Consider the following 25,071-nt stretch of genomic DNA (forward strand, 5'->3'; position numbering starts at 1 on the left):
TCAGTGTTGAATTATTTTATTTCACAGGTAGATTAAAAGTAGACCGCATAGTCGTAGCTGCAATAAATTTTACATTGACAACATTCTTGTGAGACACCATGACACCTATAGTTCGTATAGTAAGATAAGTTTAAAGCTTGTCTTAGACTTTCTCAAGTTTAAAACAAATATATTTTTACATAGAAAGAACTTGGTGTACGAAAAATAAACCAACTAGATAAGGTATAGTAAGATAAATACACTTTCTTAAGATATATTCCCCATTTCCCAATCCCCAATTCCCCAACAAATCTTAAATTCCTTATACCCAAAAGGCCGGTAACGCACTTGTAACGCCTCTGGTGTTAAGGATGTGCTGGTGTTCTGGTGTTTATGGACGGCACCGATTGCTCCCCATCAGGTGATCCGTCAGCTCGTGTACCTACCGGGTTTAACTTACGGACTTAACATATCTTTATATTCATATTTTGCACAAACATGATACAACGTCCTTAGGTAACCAAAAAACACAAAGACATAGCAGCAGGTCTTTTTTAATAATATCTCTTCTTTTTTCTATTTCGCATTAAAGAAAGTTTCCCAATAAAAAAAGGAAATAAATCTACCATTGGCCGTAATGAGAAACCTGATTCAGCAACCCCCGTCGTCGTCGAAGTCAGTCGAGTGAAAACAGCGAGGAAGTCGACTTGACACGAAAGTTTATTGCCCTCGTTATCGAGACCGTTACTTTACGTTATTTGATGGCATTAGAGGGTGCATACAACCCCTGCGTTCAGGAAACCGTGAGGTATAGGTACACACACACACACACGTCAATAAATTCACTTATAGATATCTACTTAAGTGCAGACATAGGAAAGTCATGATCGAAAATGTTATCTTTAGGAATTCTTCAAAGTATCTACTAAATATCTACTTTTTGATGATGTATGCGAGATAAAAAAGACGGTTTGTTTTTGAGGAGTAAAATTGAAGAGTGTGGAGTTCTTACTTAATTAAAATTACCTGTATCTCTGTCAGTACAGATAGTCTAATAGGAGGCAAACTGTCCTGTAAATATATAATAATATACCAACTTCGCAACCGCTCACACTAAGCAATGCATATTTAGGTATAAGTACCTAAATCAATATTTTATATATCCTACATCCTCTGTTGTTTACATTATTTCAAATTCTTGTGTAATAAAAGTCGGGCCTTAAGCTTAGAATCCTTTTCACAAACCGCTTGCCAAGCGTAGCAAACGCAAACTTAATTCAACAGTTTAGTTTATTTGTTAGTTTGTATAAAAACTGTGCTTTACTTACATAGAACATTAAAATACTTACATTAATTATTATGAACTGAGATAACACAAAAACATTTCAAACCAGCTACTAACTAATTTAACTTTGCAGAACTGATACCTATAAAACAATTTTAATAACTTAGATACCTGGTGCATATAAAACAGAGTAATAAAAGAGAACCTTAAAATGTCCTTGGCAAATTGAAATTAAACAGACATTTTACCACCCTCCTTCAACTTTGGAGTAAATGTATAAGGGTTTAGGTATCCCCAAACAGAATGAAATACGTAAAGACCTTTATTTTCAAAGTACGGAATAGTAATGGCAGTGAGTCCCCCAAGGCATTTGCTCCTATTAAAATGCTTAGACACGTTTTTAATCAATTTCCTTAGATACAACTCCTATTTGACATGCAGTGCACATAAGTCTGTTCCACTCATAAATATTTACTAGAGGCGCCTAAGAACTAACTATTTATTTAACAGGAACCCAACTAATTTAAATACTACAATTAAAGTGTTGAAATCATAAAGTTTGAATTATTTATATTACGTCCGAAACTCTTTTATGATCCTTGTATTCTGTCGGTAATTATGACTAATTATAATTAAAAACATTACTTTAATTAATGATATGAAGGCATTCATTTAATTCGACTTGAATTATTTATACCATTCGAATCGATATATGCAATAAAAAACTAAAGGAAATAAATAGTAAAATAATCATGACATGGCTTGTTATTTGTTTTAATAATACGTACCTATTACCTAAGTACATTAACATAGGCTATGTATAGAGAAGCCAGTGGTAAAAATAGCTAGTATGTTATATTTAACTTTTCTGCATTCATGGGTTCATCCTTTAAACTCCTTCTCCATAGGCATCTGTAAACAAAAAACAAAACATCAGTATATAAATGAGGCAACCATGTTTTAGCCTGTGTATAATTTATTGACCTCCCAAAAGTCATTTATATGGACACATGGTCCCAATTGTTATTCATAAGGGGAACTGCCCCCCGCGTCGTCTTAGGGTCTAAGGTACCTCCATCATTAATTAATGTTTAGATTAATTAATCGACACGTGCGTTTAATTACTGGGTATTAAGCTGGCTTGGATAACTAGGTGACTATTACCTTAACTATCAAGTTTAGCTATAAAACTTATGCGGGTTTGTTTACTCAGAGAGATTAGCTTTGCAAACAGGGGTCTGAAGTCTCAATTGTTCGTGTCATATCGAAAATTCTACAATAAATTAGGTGCCTATGTATGTGACACCAAATATAGCAACGACTATTTAAATAAAGCTGTTTCTTAGTGAAATAGTATCGAAGAAAAAATAATAGAATCAGCAGAATGATCAGCACAAACTATAATCTATAATATATATAGGTATCTATTTAATACTTATACATAAAATGTCTCAAACGTATAAATAAAACATCATGCCGCCCGTAAACTCTCTATTTAATCATATCTTTAGTTTTAACGACACCAGTTAGTTGAGAAGATTGCTGAGCTTTAGGTATAATTACGGACAGATCTATATAAAACATACGTTAACATGACATAATCATAAAAATAAACACCAGTTGTAAACTAAGTACATTTCAATTTAAAGCTTTACAATCTAACCGAATGATTAGTCTGTTACTCGAAACGTAATTAACTATCATTCAACTTATACGGTATATAGAAACGTGAAAGCAACCGCAGATCTAATTTTCTAAGTAAAAGTGTTTTCTGTGAGCGAGAATTAGCCGGAGCCGGCGCACACAGGAATGAATAGTCGCCTCGGACGCCGCAAGGAAAACGTTTTATTTTTTCACTTTTGCGCGTGTAAATGCGCCTATTCTTTATTTTTACGAGCCCGTCGGCTTCTAAGTGTAGAACGTATAGGCTAGTTAGTATGTGAGTATGGTAAGTGTGGAGGTAATGTAATGGCTGTGTCGGGCCACAGGCAGCCGCCCTTTAACGGCCTCGTAATTGCGAGCTGAAATTAAGTGTTATTTTTATGGTGATTTCTCTACTACTACTAAGTTGCTTTAAGTAGGCGTAAAGCGTTTTATTAATTGAAATAATCGTTGCATAATAAATTTTGATGTTTGTGAATTGATACTGTGGCATATTTTATTGCTGAGCCTCATAATTGATGGAAAAGAAAATACTTCATAGCATGAATTGAAAATTACTACGACTTTTTGCGTTGTAGTTTGTCTTCATTTTACATAAGGAATGTTATTTTTATTACAAGATGAATATTGTATTTCTGTAGTAACTAGCGGCCCGTTGCAAATTAATTTATTTATAAAGGTAGGACTACAACGCATTAACAATTCAGGCCTAGCCGGCAAGAAGGAAAACAGCTCGTATTTTACGCATGTAGATACGTACCTGACCTCATGGAAAGGGTTAGCGGATATTTATGACTTCTATACAAGTTGTGTCGGTGCGGTGCATGTGCGAACTTAGCCCAGGGCCCATAAACCGGCCAGTCATAAATTACTCGCAACTTTGTACAGTGTGCGCTAAGCCTTACCGCCTGTACATAAATGCACTGAAAAATAAATTTTATTGGTACAGATACATGAGGCTTGGAACAAGAGAATATTAATTTGATTTGTTTGTTGTGTACATGGAAACCCTTTTAAATGGACAAGATTAGTAGGAGAAGATTTATTAGCCGTTGCAAATATTTTGATACAATTACTGATACGAAACCAGTTTTACAAGATATGCTTGAGAACTCACTGGTTTGAGATCTCTTTACTGAAGCACATTTACATATATGTAGGTACGTGTGTACATATACTTGTTAAAAGAATACACATACTTTTTAAAATTTATATTTTAGAGATATGATGTGAGATAATGCATCTTTTTTTATATTCACTTTACAACTAACACAATATCAAAATATTACAATGTAATAAAAATATGTTAAGACGATTTTCACTAGGATTATACAATACCTACCTAAGTTCATTGTTAACAGAAGCTATGCATTGCTATGGGATTTATGGTTATTAATTAGTAGGTGATATATAACGGGCCGAGGATCAATTAAACCGTGGTCGCTAATCGGTCACACCACTGCGTTAATTCAACTAATTTTACGACTTTTTATTAGAGCCTTGTCATATGCGCGTGGGCACGTGGATATATATTCATAGTAGCTAGCATTTGACCGACGGCTTCTTTGCAAGAGTTAAGATTCTTAAACATATTTTCTCTAAATATTTTTAGTAGTAAGTGTGGGATTTTTAGTTTAAGTGTGGGAGAGCCATGCTGCTGCACGAATGGGCCAGATCGACCGGAGTGATACCACGGCCTCACAGAAAACCGACGTGAAACAATGCTTACGTTGTGTTTCATTGTGTGAGTGTGGTTACCGGAGGCCCAATTCCCCCCTTCCCAATCCCCGATTCCCGAACAACAACCCTTAAATCCCTAACCCCGAAAAAGCCGGCAAAGCACTTGTAACGTCTCTGGTGTTTCAAGTGTCCATGGGCGGCGGCGATTGCTTACCATCAGGTGATACGTCTGTGTTTCATAAAAAAAGTAAGAAAATGTTCTAAAATCATCAATTTATTCGCAATGTATATAATGGGTATGAGAACAAAGAAAATAACGCGAACATCCACAAGACATAAAGCTGAAACTTTATCTATCTTTACAGCGGTACCGGAACGCGGCCTACAATTCCTTTCTACATCAAAGAAGAACATTATCCTTTCTTCCAGTCGACCATAAAACCTTATCTCGGAGAAAGCAAGGCGGGCAAGCGACGCGCAATCTACATAGAGCTGATAATAGCAGAACCGACCAACGAAGACCCCCCAGTCTTTCTCATTCGCAAACTATATTTGGGACGATAATGAAAACGGGAGGTCTAATTTCCCTGGTTGCGATATAAGTAATCTTGGAGGAGCGCAGTGGGCGGTTTACGATCGCGGGCGGAGAAGGCTTTTATATTTATTAAGTAAGTTGGGCTTTCGGCTGTATTAATCCACCTTTATGGAGGGGCGTCTAGGCGCCTGCTGACGATAGCAAGCAGGACCGAGTCAACCTATACTTCTATTTATTTATACATCGGTGCTTATGTACCTACCATACACTACACTGTACCTTTATTATTATGTATTTATTGTTTTCGTCTGTTTCATAATGGAATCAGTCTATTCTAAACTATGATTTAATTTCTACCTATGTTGGTAAGTATATTAATATAGTACACTAACTATCTGCATATTATCATTGGGTTCAAATATATTTTATTTATATTCTTTTTTATAATAAAGGTACCTGAGATTGCAAACGATTAGGCACGGACTAGCCAATGGTAAGCAGCCACTTAAAACTATTATGGATCAGCAACTATGGATCTATCTGGTCTGTACAACATTAGAACTACGAGTCAGCTAATAAAATGCTATGGAATAAAAATTAATATTGCAACACAAGTAGTAAATGAAATATAGTGGTGAACAAGTCAGACAGCCAGCTTTTAGCTAGTGGTGAAGAGCCAGTGGCTTCAGGGGCAAAATATAGCCACCCTCTAATAATTATATAATGCGTACCTAATATAAGGTACTCGCGAAACAAAAGTAAGTACTTATCTACCTGTATCTATATACAAGTGTTCGGTTCAGGTTGCTGCACTCCAGTTGATGTATTCAGTTTGGTGCTAACGACGCACTAAAAGTGCTATTTCGATGGTGTCAAGGTGTCTCCTGTTGGTCATACCCTAAGTCTAATCGTAAGCATGGTTGCGGTAATATAATCCGCAATTCCATTAGTTATCCGGAGAGGCGAACTTGTGTTTATGACTTGCCCTGAGCCACACACGGTTTTCTGCTAAGGTCGAAACTACTACTGTAACCTATAGGCAGTAAATGCCGTGGAATTTCAGGATTTCCATATTTCTGTTAGGACTTACCTAATAGGTGAAGGAAAATTCGATTGAAGATTTTTGGTCTAAAAATTTAATGATTATTGAATTTTAATTGTACAACGTAAGACTGCATGGCAAATGCAATATCAAAAGAGCAGCTGCTACGTAATTAATTTTCCGCTTATATACCCTGATGTCTATGTTCATTAAATAAGTAACTATAAGATTATTTTTCTCACAAAACCTTTCCCGCTATGTACAGTGTACACCCACCTTATACTCACGTGCTTTTACCAACGCGCTACATACTACGTGGCTACACGTAGCAAATGGGTGAGTACTTACATAAAAAAAGAAATTTTATTAACCCACGCATCGAAATTCTTTGTTTAAAAATGCCTAATTAGTGCAAACGAAACATTATTCTAAAGTTGGAATGTGTGAACGGAGTTTTATTAAAAATCGCTGTTTTATGTGCAAGTAGGTAGAGGTAGGTGGTTCGTACGTGAATGTTATCATATTTTTACGGGGTACGTGAAAACGCGCGCTTTTATTACGGGGAGTTTTATTACGTTTTCTAGATTAGGAACGAGTCGGGCTCGGCTCGGGCGGAGGTCACCCGAGTGGAAATAGGAAATTCCTGAGATCGAGCGCGTGCTGTTTTGCCGATGCGGGAATAATGCGGACACGATCGAATTTTGTCACGAACACACACGTATGTAGGCAGAAATTTTAGAATATTTATGTATGATAGTCGATTTCATTTAATATGAACCATTAATCAATATACAAGCAGGTTATTCAAGATTGGTTACAAATAAAAGTCAGTAAGTAAGTACATTTATTCTATTCCGAATTTCGAAGAGGGCCGAAGAAAAACAATCTGCGCTATGACGCGTGAAGGAATCGGCTCGTATTTATGGGGGGAAGTTATTGTTTGAAACGTCTAAGTCGTAATTCCGGGACATAAACCAGCCAGGCTTCACTTTGGACCCTCCCCTTTGCCCCCCTTTTTCTGCCACCCCCACCGAGCGGGATGCTGTTTTTCCCGGGCGAAATGGCCCGTTTGAAATTGTTGTTTTATGGAAGTTTTTAGTAGTTGACTTTGCCCGGGAGAAAATATATAGAACGGCAATCTTTATGTCTTGCTATGCATACTTATAGATTTATGGGTGTTATGACTATACTATGCTTCGTTTGTTATGTTCAAGTAAGGTTTGCGACGGGAGATTGGTAGGTATGGGCGAGTTGCGATATCTTAGATACCTACCTAAATTCTGCTTTACACTCTTCACAGCCTCTATATATAATTGTTACTAGGTATTTAAAATGAAGTAGGCTTCTAAACGTCTATTTACTTAGTTTAATTTTTAACTGAGCGGTTGTTGCTACAAAAATACTACCTATAATTTTTAAAATACTAGGTACATTTTTAAGCTTGTGCATGAAATATAAAAGGTAGTTTGGATTGGAAATATCTACGCACTTACATAATGTTATACTTGCGTTTATAAAAAATAGTGACTTCCAAGAAAGGAAAAAACTAAATACAAGTTTAGTTATCTGTGTACAATCTATTTAAAAAGTCTATAAGCTACATCACTCAACAAAAGTAACGTAGGTAGAAGAAAAGTAAGTATAAAAAATAACAAAACTTGAACCTAATGTATCGACCAAAAGATATCTTGAGAAATATTGAACCCACGAACCGATAAAAACTCAAAATAACGACCTGTCACAAATAATATACAATGAAATTATCTCCACCATTTTTAAAGTCGGAACGCACGGTCGATCCTCGCTCGCGATTGGTTGTTTCATGACAGCTGGGTGAAATACGTCTCCGTGCCTGCCCCGGCGCAGCGGGTGACAACATGGTGCCACTAAAGTCCCCTAATGAAATTAAATTCCGTACATTTTAGATTTGCTCGTAAATAATCCGAGTATCTAATCCACTGATTAATGAACACCACGGAATTTTCTTGGAGTTTTTAATCTCGTGGAGTAGTCTTTTAAATCGATTAGCCGAAGCCGGGGGTAACGACATATAATATATAAGACGGGAATATTATTCGAGTTTTAAACTCATCCGTATTTATTAAGATCGATTAAATTTTATGGAAGTTATTACCTGTTTGTTAATGTATGTGTTCGTTTACTGTGTAGGAAGATTGTACTACGTATAAATAAAATCTAACAAAGTTATTATACGCTATCTACAAACAACATTGGTAGACAGTCACAGAGCATAACACCAATAAATCGAGCAGACGATCACTAGACACTTTTATGACACTAGATACAGCGTACAAATCACGTCAATATATTTATTTAGACAACCCTATCGCTAGCACTCACGCTACGTACCCTAATGTCATAGATAGTAGACATGTTATCACTTTAAAAGCATTTTAGATAAAACGGCGTGTTGGATAGGCCGTGGATTTAGTTACAACAAAATTACAAGTTTACGACTAACAATATCGTATACACCACCGCTCATGTCGCTCTAGGGTTGCTGATATGAAGAATTAGAGTTTAGTAAGCAACGTGTATCTTTGCTAAGTTTGCAATACTCTTGTTAAATATTTTATTTAGTTTTAACATTTCAGTTTGTTGCACCACTGCAGTGTACGTTTTAGTTAGCTTAACTGTTGCATGTTTTAACACATTGTTTGTACAATTACTAAAAGTGCAGAAACAGAGTCTAAAATTTCGAATTGTTTATCTACTTACTACTGTGATCATAATATAAAAGTTTGTAACAAAAATGGAAGCAGATTTTCAGCTGTTACTAAAATCATAACAACCTTGCTTTGCAGTGCTTACAAAACATGCAAAACTTTAAGAAATGTTCTCGTCGCGAATTGTAAACCATCGTCGTCAAACCAAACAAATTCCATAGATTTTCGTAACAGACATTCGAACAGAAATATTGTATCGCCAGCCCTAGGCTCACGGGGCACTAAAGAACTGGTTTAGTGTTCTCCTGATGATTTACTGGGTGCATTCCTGGAGTGCCATCGTCCGTCGTGAGTCGCGAGTATATGGCCGGTGTAAATGTATCAGATTAGCGCTTCACCATCAACTATTGCTACTTAGTCACCAACATTCTATACGAATGTGATTGCTGCTAATAGAGAAGAATTTAGTAAGGATATGTTGAGTGTTGTTTTGCTTTTAATTTACAGTTGATATGTTAGAGATTAAGCTGTTAATTAAGATAGGGTAATAGGGTGGTAATAGCTAAATTGGATATTTTCAGGTGTTGCGAGTATGAATATAGAAATTCCTTAAAAAAATTGACTTGTCTTTCCTGCTCGTGTCGCATGTAGTTTCGAGATGGTATAACGCTTATAGTATTTTTTAATGAGTAAGGATAAATAAGTAAGTATTAAACGAATGTGTTTAAAAAAAGACGATCTTTCTATCTCATGCTAATAACGTGAGAAACAAATATTTGCGAACAGTAAAACGTGGAGTGTTCCAGTGATGCTCTGCAAAGTTTCGGCCCACCCATGTTCGAAAATAATAAAAAGCAAGCCATATCACGTGGAGTGTAAGGCATAAATTAGTGATGAAAACGACACGTTCCCCGGGCTATCATAAAATACGAGTAATTTTAATAACAAAGACTAAAACAAAATACATTAACGACTGCCTACAGTTGGTTCCATGATGCGATGCTACAGATTAAGGCGGTGATCTTAATGTGAGTGGGTAATTTATGAAACAGCCGCATTAATTTACGCAGGGGTTCACGATACGTGAGCAACCTGCCTTAGGTGCCTCCACGGGTATTCTGTTTCCTTTAAACCAGTTTGCTTCCAACGACTCGGTAATACATACAAAGAACCAATTTACATAAGTAGGTAACGATTGCCTATTTTATGCGCGCTAGAATCTCGTTAAATTTTGTAGTTCGACTATATTTTCTCATAGTCATCGTTTTCTTATATGGCAGGTGCACAAATCATATTATTAATAGCAAACACCTTTCCATAAAGCATTCATATCTCAATCTCCGCGTCGTATCTGTCTTCATAAAACCTTATTTCAGGATGATTTCAATATTTTTCTTGCGACACATGCGGCTCGATTACGTGGAACGGCATAGAGTTTACGATCCAATATTTTTATGCAAAGTGCGTCGCCAAATGTGCCACGTCGGTGCCGAAAAAATACACAGCCACGTCCTTTCGCACGTAAAAAAGGATGCGACAAAATAAATATACACGGAGCCACCCTTTTTGTCCATTAAACGAGCGTAGGTTTTTTTTTCTGCTGCCTCCATAAAATGTGCCCCAATAAATATGTAAATCTACCGAGAAAAAACGCTGCCGAGTGCCGATGCCGCCCGGTTTTGTGAGTTTCACTTTCGTCCGTTCAAGTTAATTGGTACAATTGCATTGAAAAAGTTCCAAGCAACGTCTCGAATGCCATCGACCTTTGTCACGACCGATCGTCTTTTATTTGCTCCACAATCTGATATTGAGAATGCAAATTAAGGCTTTGTTGCATGTAGTTGGCAGTTGGGGTCGTTTATAAGACATAAGAAGCCCGTAATCGGTACCTACGGCTATAGTGGCCCTATGTATCTAGTGCCTTAGCGATAAAATCCCCGTTTATCTCCCCCAGCGTTTCCTCCAGCACCCCTTTCTAAACTAAGCCGTTAGCTAAACTTGAGTGACACATAAAGCCGACATTAACATCAAAATAAAGATAAAATTTTCTTGCCTACTCATACGCGCCCACTGTTAAATGGGCGCTTGTGTAGATGAGGTAGTGAAACTTGAACGAATCGTGGCTCTCACACTTAGGTAACTGATAGGTACCGAGAAATGTAAACTGATGCAAATATCCGTGTGCATTTCATATAAAGGGTAATTTATATTTATTGCTATAGTGATAGTGATGTCTTTATTATCTAGCTAGTAACTTACTTTACAGGTATTTGAATATAGTAGTACAGACAAATATTCTTCAGGGATGAAACTTGCTTCTGATACTACCAGCACATACTCTACACAGTTGCTTATTTACCTTGGCTTCAAGATTTTCAATTTCTTATTTTTCAGAAAACGATTTACAGTTCACAAAGGCCAAAGTAAAAACGGGGATCGTAAAGATAATACCTGCTTAGTCATTATTTATGACAGAGTATTCTTACATTACGCCAAAAAGCATTTTAAAAACCGCAAACGAGCGATACGAGAAACATCGAAACGATACATTTTTCGTTAATGAATGGTATTGATCGGGCCCCGGGCTATAAGCGTATAATTTACGACAACATTCTCGGGTTCGCTTCGCGTGCTGCTATGAAGGTGTGTTATTTATACCCCCCTTTTTTATTTATGCCCCCTTTTTTCGCAGCTCGTAACGGCTGGCAATAAAGGGGACGTAATTTTAATTTCATGATTGGAAAGCTCGATTGGTCGGTTATGTGGCTTAATGAGTTTATGGCGGCAATGAGTGGACTATAACGGTCGACAGATTGAACGATTTGGGGTTTAAGGTCATTGGGAATGGCGATTGTGGGCTAATTTTAGGGTTGAATGTTATGTCACACGGTTTGTGATTGTCATTGAGGGAAGTTTAAAGTGAAGATACTCATTAACTCATTAGGGATATGAGCAACAAATTGATGGAATTAGTTCAAAAAATCAATGATATCAAGTTGAATCTGTCACGTTGGCTTGAGTAGCAGCATCGCATTTACTATGCTTTGATGACTTTAGTTTAGTAAAAACCAGGCAGTGCTAACCCAGTCAGTTAGATATTTAGAAAATGCAACATATGCAATAATTATGGTACTTTGGTATTGGTAGATAACAGTAGAACATGTATTAGATTACCTACATTCATTACTACTGAGAATATACCTAGAACAAAAAATGTAGTATTCAATTAACATTTAACATCATTGTAAAGTAAACAGACAAAGCATGTATTATTGATGTGAATAACAAACAAAAATAACGGTTTTCTATGCAATCTTTTCTACACATCACCTGCGTAGCGGATCTGAGCAAAAAGTATCTAGAAACATATAAAAAATACATTTTCTTTTAAAACCAACCCAAACCAAAACACATGTCGGCGATTGGATAAAGATTGAGTTCATTAATTTTTTTCACCGCAGTTGGTACTTCGCTAGATTAACCGTGTCTTCATAAATAAAAGCCACTTGAACAGCGGTGTCTAAATGAGAGTGGAACATGGCGACGGACCCTCGCATTCCCACAACGTATTGGAAAAGATAAATCTTCGCCGCACCCCGCCCTCGGCTTCGATCCATTAACATGCACGTCTTTGGAGAGTGTAGATAAAGGCAGATGCTTATATAATACTGTAAGTAAATAGTAATAAAAAATACAAATTAATATTTAAAAGATGCTGTTGAAAATTCTTGAAAATCACCTAATTCAGATACTAAATTGAATAGAAAAGCCCTACTCCTAATGTAATATAAGATGCTTTTACATTCAATTGAGTCTACAGATATGAAATGAATACCTACATCATGTTTATAAATATGTACTTTTATTAGGAATGTGTTTAAAGCTAGTACTGTCTGGATTAATTCAATATTTTATCTGGACACGACAGTAACTGGAATAATGAATCTGTGAATATTTTTCTCCTTATTTATTGAAACAGTGTCATGTAGGTAACGTAGTGTACATAATAGCATTAAAGATTAACTTTACAAAGTAAACTTCTTACACATAACACGCCATTTAAAACTCGCACTTTTATTAATAAAATGTGATAATAAAATATGAAAAGCAAAAAACCATTTTAAAGCGAAAAAAGGGCAGAAGCACACTTGATTTATACGAAGCGTCTTTTGAACGAGAATTATGCTCGCACTTGTATATTTTTTATCCCCTTTATTATTCGCAACTTTGTAACGTAGCTATGGAGTCACTTAACAAAAATATGGCGTATTAAATCGCATAAAGAAAACAGTGTTTTCAGAAAATAGTTGAGGATAAAAGGAAAGTTGTAAGGGCGTCGTAACTTGGGACATAAAGCTTTTGAATGGAAAGAATCTATCGTGAGTGAATTGTTAATAAAGATATAGAGCAAGCGAAGTATTAGGGACATTACTAGGGACATTAGTGAAGTTTTACGAGCGGAATGATAGCCCGTGTGATGAATGCACCCGGAGATTCGATTGACGCATTATTTTGTTGCAATTTATCAAAATTATGGCATTTTTCTAGCTTTTGTGTGCCCGACGTGTCAACAAACGAACGTCTCTATTACTTTAGCCAAGATAATGTAAAGTTACATAACTGCCTTTTTTCTAGGGGGGAATATCATCCAATGACTTCTCTCGGCTTGGGCGAGACGAGACTCAGACTCTTTCTGACTAAAAAAACCACCCCGTTCCTACTCCCACATTTCAAGCCCGACGGAGCCCCGGTAAATCTGCTAGGTAGTCCACTGCTCCAGATCAGGCATCAGCATTATTAGATGGGGCCCTATCTACGTTGGTCTGATGGCTCTTTGAGGCGCGCGACATACCAGGCCCTGGCATATAGGTACGTAACTGTTATCGACATGCAAACCTGTATTACCTTTTACGGAAGACAACTTCTGTATTAAAACGTTAGAACATAATCATACCTACCAAGAAAACTAATAAATGAGAGTCAGGCGTGATGCCATTTCAAAATTTATAATATAAACCGTATTTAGCGCTAGCGAGTATGGTAGGTGTTATATACCAAGCGATGACGTCAATTTTAAACGTAAATTGCAAGCTTCATACAATAAATTGATTAATCAATATTAACTCCTAATACGGGTAATCAACATCATCATAAAATTAATGCCAACGTTTGTAATAATAAACCTTAATTAATTAAATTACTTTGGAACCCATTGGTATAATATCTACCCTATATCATACGTATCTACCTAGTAGGTCACATGTGTATAGGTTTGTGTGTTTATAATTTGTATTATTATGATATTTTTGTATACTTTAAAATTGTATTTAGACTCAAATACAGGACCTGTGACTCACCACGTAAGATTATTTATTGAGTAGTAGTAACTGATGAAAATTGGATTTGTAATTTAAAAATCCAATATAGGTAGCCTATTCCTAATAAATTGACCTTTAACTTCAAGTTCGAACGAGCGGTCTCATATTCAGCAGTTGCTCTCAAACCGATCACCAAACGATATATACATAATACTCATATATTTAAAATTTAAAAATGATTCCACGGTACGTAGGTACCTATCTCAAGTCAGCTCATAAATGTCTCGGTCAGGATAATATTTTACGACGGCTTATGCATCGAAGCGAGAGGCGGGCTGAGTCTTATCTCACACCGAAACCTCCACATGTGTAGAATGACAGGCCAAATTTATCGACTTAAAAATACCCACCCAGATTAAAATGAGATACGTCGACGACCCTACCCGGTACCACTTGATAAAATATTATTTTTAGTACAGCGGTAGGTATAAAAAGTGCCATTTATGGAGATTTTTGTAAATTATGTGCTACGATTTTCATCGGATGTAAAGTGACATTTGGTTTCCTTTAGTTTTTTCTTTGCTCCTCATGGTGAATTTTGTCTACCTATTTATATATTTTACGTTCACGGTGGTTTATTTACCAACAAAAAATACATTACCTAACCTTTTATCCGCAAGGCCTGAAAATCCTTTGGATTTGATGTCAGGTTCTTTTACACAGGGTTAATTTTATGGCTATTAGAAATGATGGATTGATAATAAATAGGTAATATTTATTACATATAGAAATTGAGATGCCATTTGGGTGGAGAATCATGTTTAGTTGGACAGTGAAAATTCTTCAATGCTTTTCCACAAACAGGTTAACAAACTGGTCTACTATGAACCTGATGGAAAGTAGTTACTTGTCTTATAGACACCTGGGTTGGAGTACGAGTTTCCAATTGTAAGGTACCTACAGCTAGTGAAGCTTTTCACTAACAAATCGAATGCAAGTACTTAAGTGTGTACGAAGGTACTATTAAGTATACGGATTTACTTGGATAGGAAGGATTGATTGGAAGACAAAGACAATAATAGGTTCGACAATTGTGTAAGTTAGTAAAAAAATATGTTAAACTATTTAGCATAAATTTCTTGAAAGGAGAAGTTCCAAAATTAAATGTATTTATTAACAAAACAAAGCTGAAATAATTGTTTGTTTGAAAGCGCTACGAAGTTGAAACTTTAATTTCAATACCTATATTTACATCTAAGAATCTCGCTCCCAGAAAGAGAAGCGTGGAAGGAGGGAAGAGAGCCTTTGCCCTGCAGTGGGACGGCCATGGCTGATAAAAGTTAAGAAAGTTAAGAAATAAATAAATAACCTCGCTCTACATAAAATTAAACCATGGGCATGGGGAAATTGCAACCTGACCCTAAAATTAAATACCAAATATGCTAGTTTAATATACTATTCTAGACAAGACTCAGTACTATAATATTCTATTCTGTCTCATACAGCCGCAGCCAAGACGATTAACAAAATCGGAAAAATCTTCACTTTTGCACCTAATCAGTTGGACCTTTGTACCGGATTCTATTCAAAGAGAATACACGACAACTAATGTGTATGTTATGCACGTACGCTCGCTTGTAATGTCACTTGTCGCCTTCCGTATAAACTTCGCATCTACACATAACACGGAGGTCTCTATTTCTCTAAAATTTGTGTGAAATTTGACACTGGCCACAAAAGACGGATTCACGGGTATATGGGAAAAACTATGTAAATTAATATATTGTATTACATATATATTTAATACTTGTTGGTGCTTGTGACATTTTGGTAGCATCAATTGATTTTAGTTTAACTATTTTTGTTTTATTCCTAACAGAAATAATGTTATAAAAGTTACGTTTGCTTTTAAACAGAGATATTTTTAAATCACTTCAGCATTTTGATATATTTATTTTTCTGCAGTGTTAAATAATTGTTGTCAGATATGACTCCTATTTTTCTAAGCTTATGTCTAAATCTTTTGGGCCGTCGGGAGACGGGCCCGTGCTTTTCATTAATGTTTTCAGTAACATTTGTTTCAATTTAAGTATTGTTTGGATAATCTAAAATATAGATAGATACACTGTTTTATTTTAAACTCATTTTTTTTGGTATATTGTTCATCTGATATCCCGTGTCGATCTATGTAGATCTTTATCACTTAAGCGCGTGAATAAAGTTAAACTGCAAAGTAATGATCAAAAATTAGGCGTCGGACGATAGCATAAAGTTCTTTACAATAAAGTTAATATTTTATTGAATACATTCTATAACTGTTAATTATTATTGAAACCTTTAAAATTAATTAACTTACATTCATGTAGTAATTAGATATACTGTGCTAAGAGGCTATAAAAGGCATCGTAATTGTAATTATTGATTTTATTGATATAGGTAACGATGTAGGTAATAAGACTTTGATAGAATCCATCGGTTGTATAGTCCTTGATATTTTAGTTGCTGTCTAGCTGTAACGATACAAAACTCGGGTAGAACTAGACTTGGTCCCGTAATAGGGTGGATGACTTATTTTTAGTGTAATGTCCGTCTTGTAGATTGTACTCTAAAACAGTAGACACGTATTTTTTTATGTTCTTACGGAATGAAATATTTCCGAGGATATATTAATTTAAAATATCGAGTGGCGTCACTTCGACTAGGTACATTGTATACTTACAGTATATGACGTTTTTACTCCCACTCCTAAACTTTGATTCGTTTTATCTGAGTATTGTTAAAATACGTGTCTAATATTTTTCCAGTACCTGACTGACGCACTATACTAAGTTATGTGGCTTGCCTAAAAGCTATCTCTTCGTGATGTGTCTTATCCAATTCATTTTCTTTCAAATATACTACTAGTAGTAGTTACAATTTATCGACCTTCTTGGTGATTTTTCATGTTATATTTTTTGTCAAAATTACCTTACAAGCGCAATAAAAATAATTAACGAAATATATCGGCCCAGGCAGTTCCGAGCTTTTATTTTTGATCAGTTATTCTAAACGTGCAGAAACGAATGCAGCAAAATCAGTACATAATCTATTTCCATCTAGATAAACCATTAACGAACAACTAGGTTTTAGATCTGCAAGTAAGTTAGAAAGTGTACTACGGTAAATAAAGCGTTACTTAACAGACAAAGTAAGCAGTAATGCTGGTACTGTGTACTTTCTATCGCAATGGCCGTGACGTCACGCTGTCAAACTAAAGGGCAGATACATAGTTTGTGGTTGGGAAAATTTCTACTTCACAAAGCATTGTTTTAGTGTGTAATTATCAACAGGAAAATATTTTTGTTCTTTTATTGAACTGGTTTAATGAGAGTGTAACGCTATATGTCATTCTCAGATTTATATGACTCAAAATATTTCCTTATACATACCTGTCTAAACTTTTATAGGATAGAATTACAGAACTGATGGGTAAAATCTAACGTAGCGGAAAATTAGCCTAGCCAGCAAGCTCAGTTGATGTAATGAGGCGGGATTTTTGATATCGATGTAAAATATACAGTTTTTATTTCTTTACAATTTAGATAAGGTTTTATTTCAATGATTAGATTAAGAAATTAAAGTATGTAATAAAATATACAGTTAGAAATCATGTGGGTTCTTCCACGTACTGGATATAGTCTACTTATGTAGTCCACATTTAGTTAAACAGTGGGATCCAACTTTGTAACATTCGGTACCTACATGACAATGCACTCAACTATCTAATGTACTAGAAGTAGCTGTTAAACGTGACTCCAAAGTTTTCCTTCTGAAGACTTTGTTGTTCCTGTTCCTTTATATCCTACTTTCAAAGTACAGGGAGCTAAGTAATCCTTAAGTAACCAAAACGTAACCGATGTTTTCCTTCACTAAAAAGTCTAAATAATCTTAGAAAGTACATAAAACTCGGAAAAAGTCACATTAGTACTTGCCGTTGGTAGATTTTGAACCTCGAGGCTTAACCTTTCGTCTGCGGATATATGGGACACAACTGAAAAACTGGTGTCTTACACTGGTCAGTCCTCCAGCATATGACGGGTTAAGACAACCGCTCTTCATGCATGAACCCTTATGCATGAGGAGCGGGTGTCTTAAACCTCTGGGCCACCACAACAGCTCAACTCTAACAAGTATAAATAAATAGATACATAATATATAAGAGACCAGTACCTATTCGGTATTAAATAAAATAATAATGGCACAAATTATTCATTAAGAACCAGTTACCCTACCTACTTGAATTTGTAGACACGCCTTTCTGCTACGCTACCTTTAATTCTGCTCATTTTATAAGTAGATTTATGTTAAGTATTTAACTTATGATAATTAATACGATTAAGAAAATGAAACAGCTTGTATTGTTTTTAGTTAAGTACATATTTCAGTAAAAAATGTATTAATTATGGCTAGCTTCGATGTGGGTATAACTTGTTTTACCTAGCTGATACATTTTAATTTTCTTTTAGTTGGTAAATTATGTAGAAAAACACTATATATTAGAAGAATATGCAGTAGTATATCTTACCTCTAAATAAAGTCGATATTAAATAAATAAATATTTAAACCGGTTTGTTTCTGTGCGCCATTTTGTAGCGAACAGTTTTCGTTTTGTTCGTAGACTGTAGCGGGGCTCAACACAGCTGCGTGGCAGTTGTTTCAACGGAATTCTTCAAGTAAACATAATTGTGATGAACTGAAACAGATAGTAAACACTGCTTTAAAACAACTGTGGGAATCATTACTAAGAATTCACACATTTTTGTTTAGTTTCATACCTACATAATTATATTACTTTTGAAAAATTATCTATTAGATTGATGAGGAAGATACTGATTTCTCTCTCTTTAGTATGACGCCCTACCTTCTGTTATGGACGCAAGATTCGATATCACAGGATAATAGAATCTTGTGTAGATAGATATTTGTCGGTAGGTAGTTAGCGGTGAATATACAGACCATTCTAGACTAAAAGAAAGTTGGGTAGTAAATGGAATGATAGACACAGTTAAACACCTATAGACATTATTCTATTTAATGTATTAAAGAGACATAACTAAAGCTTAAACAGTAGATAAATCCACGTAGGATATAAACATGTAGGACTTACCTAAATAAAAATAACACTACAAACACTATTCTAACACATTCACAACTAAAACATTTTGTTAATATTAACGTAAAACACTGACTAGCCTCGGTTGTGTTTCAAATTGGACTAACAGACGGCTTCGGACTCGCCGGCCGAGTTATATGGGCCTCCAATAAACCAAACCGCATCTATTATTCGTATCGCAGCAGACCGACAGCTGACAAATGGAATTTTAAACAAGCTTTATGACTTAACTTCTACCTACCCCTTGACCTAATTTTCCTGTTGCATTCATGAACGGTCAATTTTAATTAGGCTTTCTTAACGCTACGTAAACAGCAAACCTTATCTCGCTACGCTATGATTACCACGGTCAAAAGGGACCCACGAGTAGGAGCTATTTATTGAAAGATACTTTTAAACACGCATAGAATAAACAATTACCGTCAATTCACGTTTCACACTTTGTCATCGCAAGCTTCACAACGTCGCCGGCGCACAAAAAATGTGAACAATCAACTAATATTTAATATCAAATATCGACCCTAAAGTCTCATATACACTAAACATTAGGACGTGGTTCGTTAAGCCGGCTCAAAGTGATGTAATAGAACATGCAAACATACTGTGTGTATCCGACTTATTAACAGATCTTCACTGCATACTGACACACCATTAAAACGACCTAACTCCTCAACTGTTACGTGTTGAGAAATCAACCTTATGCAGACAATTATAAAGTCATTTATTTCACTTCATATTTTTTTAAATTGCATTCTGATCATCCGGCCAGCGTTTATTGCACCCAAAGGCGATTCGTCCCGAGTTAACGTTTGACTAATTTGTGAAGTTATAGAGGCATCATAAAACGAGAGTGACAGGAATAACGGAGTATCAGCTGATTGGTGTTAATACGAGGTACTGATAGTCTCGTAGAAAGGGAATTACATTCGTTAACCGTGGTGTTGCCACGCTGTAATGGCACCTACACAGTTTGATGAGTACGATTCCACGAAATACATTAGACGTAATTGTTACGGAAGAACACAATCATGAGGGAGTTCTTAGAATTTCAAGAATTGTGTTAGAGAAGCTATAAGCTGCTTATATTTATGGAGTTAGTTAAATGACAAGTACTTAAATCACAATACCAGTACCTTAGTTCAACAGAACTGACTGTTTCAGGCCAGTGTTAATAACTTCTCTATACACTATTTCACTCGCTCATACAACAGACACAATCTTAAGTTAGACACAGTTATAATATCGACATGTGACGTGCAATGCACGAGAAACCAAAACATCAACTGGCCACAAGTTGACGTATTCACCTTGAACCTTGTTTTCACTTTTCGCGTTCAAATAAACGCGTGTTTTATTGTTTTGCCCAGTGTTATGCAAATTAGAATCGGCAGTAGCTAACTGATAAAAGGGTTTACTAAAAAAATGAAAGTGAAAGCCAACTGGGGGCATATTGTAGACGTAGTCACGCTTCCTTCGCACTATTGTCCACATAAATATTTACGTTACGGCATGCAAAAGAAGTTTTTACAGATACGGCTACCGAATTGTCTTTGTTATTCAAAACAACCCTTTTGGCAGCTTTCGGTGAGTTTGTTATTCGAACGCTATTGACAAGGATGTTCTGTTTGTTGCCTTTTCCATATTGGGTGCTAAACGCATAATATTATGCACTGTTTGGCTTCCAGTGAAGAAACAAGTTTCGTTTTTAAATTAGACAAAGAGATTTTACTTTCATCTGAGATGCAGATTTTGTGTGAGTGGCTATTTTAAGAAAAAAGAAATATACGACTCTGTTGCCAGTTTAAATTGCAGTGATGCAAATTGTGGACAGTAAATTAATTGAGGATCGTTGTAAATAAATTCGCTGCTCCCAAACATAGTGATTTATAACATCAATTACAATCTACAAGCATCGATAAAGTAACGTTGAATTAATTGATATTAGTCTACAGTTTCAGGTTTTATAGAATTAGTTTATTTTGGAATAAATACCTATTTAAAATGCTTTGAGGTGTTAGATAGCTTGTTTGTAAAACGCTACCTGACTAATTACCATAAAATTATAGAAAGAGAAGTGAATTCTAAAAAGGTCTTTAAATGTCAAAGATTCAGGTATATGTTCCAATGCTATGCAAGGCACTAGTTTTGTGTCAATAGATAATATGATAATAAGATATTATGAAAATCCTTTTTAGAACGTACCATTTATGAATAAGGACGAGAGCATCGTCGTTATTAATATTTTAATAAAAGTGACATCGCTGGTTTTATTAAAAATCCAAGGAGTTGTAGGACTAAGATTAACATAAGCTATGTATACGTAGGTATTGTTGTAGAGTGCGGTAGCCAACCGGTATTAAAGTTTACGACGGGGATGTGAGACGTCATAAAACTTGAGATAAATCCAATCGGGGACCCAAGAAAAACAATCCACTTCGTTCCGAAATTACTTCGGATAGGGACCGGCGAACGATTCTGCATTACTGTTAATATTAAAAACTTTGACGTTGTCTACTTGGACTATCTTTGCTATTTGTATTTTCTTTGTTTTATTTTAGATTGTATTATTTGAATTTAGTCTTTGAACTTAACATAGCTTTAATTTGGGTATAGGAGGGATATCCGGAGCTCTGAACTACCTAGCGTGTTTACCGTGGCTCCAGCTCGAAAAGCAGGAGTAGGAACGGCGTGGTTTTTAGTCAGTAAGAGTCTTACACTCCCTCTCGCCTCGCCCAAGGCGGGAGAAGTCATTGGATGATTTTTCCTACTTAAAAAAAGGTATAGGAGGGATGGCGTGTAAAATGTTTATTGTTGTTCGTCTGGTAGATTTATTAACAATAATTTACACTTATTTTTACAGCATCAAAGAATTATTAATCAAATAGATCAAATGACGTCACACTTAAGTTTTAATTAGTGTTATCTAAGATTCTTTATTTTGACAAAACAAAGAATCCGTATCTAATATTTTTTCATTATTTAACTAACGGATGATATGCAAATTATGTTTTTCATACCTATTGTTCATTAGAAATAATTTTAAAATCCTTGTGTAACTTCTAATTTTTGTAACTATTTTACTTTATCCTCAAAGGGGAAAAAATACAAAATCATTCCCAAAAAACTCGCTTAAATTACCTACAATTCTGATAGAGATTCGAGGTATATTTGCCGTATATCAACGTGTACTTACATAGCTACATGTACAATATAAAATCAGCTGTGAGGTGCGACGTCTGACCGGCAATTAGCGGCGCACTTTGCAAACAGCCGCACAATCTTAACTAAGATCCCTGCGTATGGACAGCAGAAACGATTGTGATATGAATTTTTGTGTAGTTGGCTTGTTGATGGCGTATTTTATGGAGATAAGGGGGCGAGATTGGTTTGTTGGGAAAATATTACAATATGTTACGTGCCTTAATGTGGACCTCTGCCTACCCCTTCTCGGATAAAAGGCGTGACGTTGCATATGTAGATTCACAGTTAAGTAGTTACCTATATAAGTAGGTACCTAATCCAATTTTTTTCAGGTGAAAAAAATACTTTTTCTTTATGTAGGAACCTCATTTTGACTAAGAGAACTCAGCGTAACAACCGTCGCATACCCATCCACGTGAAGTCTTGTCGGATGTCATGTCTAGAGACTAATGTTTTGAGACCCTGGTGTGCCTTCAAATCAGCCGAGTTACTTCGTCAAGCAGAAACGTGAGCAAGTCGCATAACGTAACTAAACTAAATATTAGAAACTTAGAATTACTTAGAAATAATATCTAGTTATCGTAGATTTTTTACAATAATTTTAACTTCCAAGTGTATTTTTGTGAAGTCATCATTTCGACCGATTTGACTCCTTCCAATTAGGTATTATTTAATTGGGCAATTATTTCATTTCGCATGCACATGTAATAAATTTACCTGCTTTTGATTTATTTGCGGCTTTGTTTTGAATATTTTGGAACTTTTCGATTTGTTTGTTTGAAATAAAACAAAATAATGTTTATTAAGTACAATTTGTACGTATCCACGGATTTATGATATCTTTCGGTTTTTGTTATTTATATTTTTTGTCTTATCCCACTTTGAATAATTAGGTACAATATTATTTAAGGTCAACGCATTATTTTCTTTATTCTGATATTAATAAGGTTCCACATGGATAAAAAATCCAAAATTGTAGCAACATTACGTTTGTACGTCTGTCTGTATGTCTGCGGGCAAAGTTACTTTGTGTCGGGGCAAGTCAATACGGCGAGGAATGTGGCACGCGTTCGCCTCACCGAGGCACGCATGCCTACAAATACATTTTGTTTAAATATTGCAAGGCAGCCTCGCAGGATTCGTTACAATGCGCTGTAATAAAACCATTTATAATAGCTAAAGAATAGAGAATAATTTCATTTGAATTACTTTAGAAACTATCAACGTTTATCTTTTTAATAGATACAATATATGGTGACATATAAATCTACATGAAATAAGAAAAAACTTAGACTGAGTTGATTTTCTGAACATTGTTTAGATTTATCTTATAGGGATTTTCTTTAAAGGATTTTCAACCCTCCCATTAGTAAGAAATACCTACAGTTAAATATTATGAAACAATTTTGGTCAGTACCTATGGTTTATCTTAAAGTGGGGCGATGGACGGCACGTCTTGGACAACCTAAGACTTAAATAATGCCTTTTTTAAATAAATTATAGTACTTTTGAATATCACAGCTAGGTTACAGTACAGATTTTATATTTTATCATAGGGTAGATGACTCATTTTTATTTTAATGCCCGTCTCCTAAACAGAGTTTTTCAAAAGACAAAAATATGTGTCAAATTTTCTTAATTAAGTAATTGATGGATTAACTAGATTTTAAATTTTCATAGCCCGTCATCATCGCAATTGCCTACAACGTACAATAAAATCAAGACATTGACCTTGTCTAGACATTACCTAGACAGTTCTTACCTATGTTACATTTTCTATCTACAAAGAAATAAACTTAGCGCAACCAACGATATGAATCGTCTTATTACTTTATACCTATCTAGATAAAATATATTTTAGTCATTAAACCAAATTACTACAATTATCTAGACATCTACGACCAACACTGTGTGATGGATTAACATTTTATTTGCTGTTAATTATATTATACAGGAATTAATTAGAACATCGCACCAGTTAATAGATCTAACCTAAGGTAACTAATCTACATAGTAATTTCAAAGAGCTATTATTTGAAATTATTACTTAAACAACAATTATTCTACGTATTCTAGGTACTAAAGTACATAAAGTTAGCAGTTTTTGCATCATATACTTGCTGTAATTATAAATAAATTATTATAATTATTTTGACGCTATAAAACTTGACGGTTGGGATTTATTTGTTCCATTCGAGTAATTCTGTTAGGAAGGGCTTTCATTTAGTTTAATTAAAAGTAGGTATACACATTAGACTTTTAGTTTTTACGGTACGTACGTACTATACATACCTTCATTTTTATCTATAGAGGATTAGGTACATATAGTCAACTCGAGATGTTGTGTTCTATGTTCGAAATTTTACGAAATTCCAAAGAAAATTTAGTTAGTACCTTCTTGCGATTAATCAACGATAGTAAAGCTATAAGGAAATCCCTTTCAAAAGGAATGAAAGCGTACTAATGTCACACGACTTCAATAAAATCATATAATTTGTATCGTAAAACCAACACAGCTAGTTTTATGAAA

At 35.2% G+C, this 25,071-nt stretch overlaps 1 protein-coding gene and 1 long non-coding RNA gene across 3 annotated transcripts in view; one reads left to right on the top strand and one right to left on the bottom strand.

Annotated features, from left to right (window-relative positions):
- LOC126912804 (uncharacterized) overlaps nt 1-25,071 on the top strand; it is a 381,241-nt gene that overhangs the window by 103,635 nt on the left and 252,535 nt on the right. The window lies entirely within an intron of this gene.
- On the bottom strand, nt 1,166-20,621 carry LOC118269995 (uncharacterized). Of its 2 annotated transcripts, none has more exons than XR_004783167.2 (3): nt 20,474-20,621; nt 18,753-18,920; nt 1,166-2,176 (listed from the first exon to the last, which is right to left on the bottom strand). It is a non-coding gene; the product is annotated as an uncharacterized LOC118269995 (long non-coding RNA). The 2 variants fall into 2 exon arrangements; XR_004783166.2 differs by lacking the exon at nt 1,166-2,176 and adding an exon at nt 3,538-3,849.

The sequence above is a fragment of the Spodoptera frugiperda genome, chromosome 30 (genome assembly GCF_023101765.2).
Source record: "Spodoptera frugiperda isolate SF20-4 chromosome 30, AGI-APGP_CSIRO_Sfru_2.0, whole genome shotgun sequence".
In the NCBI taxonomy this organism is placed as follows: Eukaryota; Metazoa; Arthropoda; class Insecta; order Lepidoptera; family Noctuidae; genus Spodoptera; species Spodoptera frugiperda.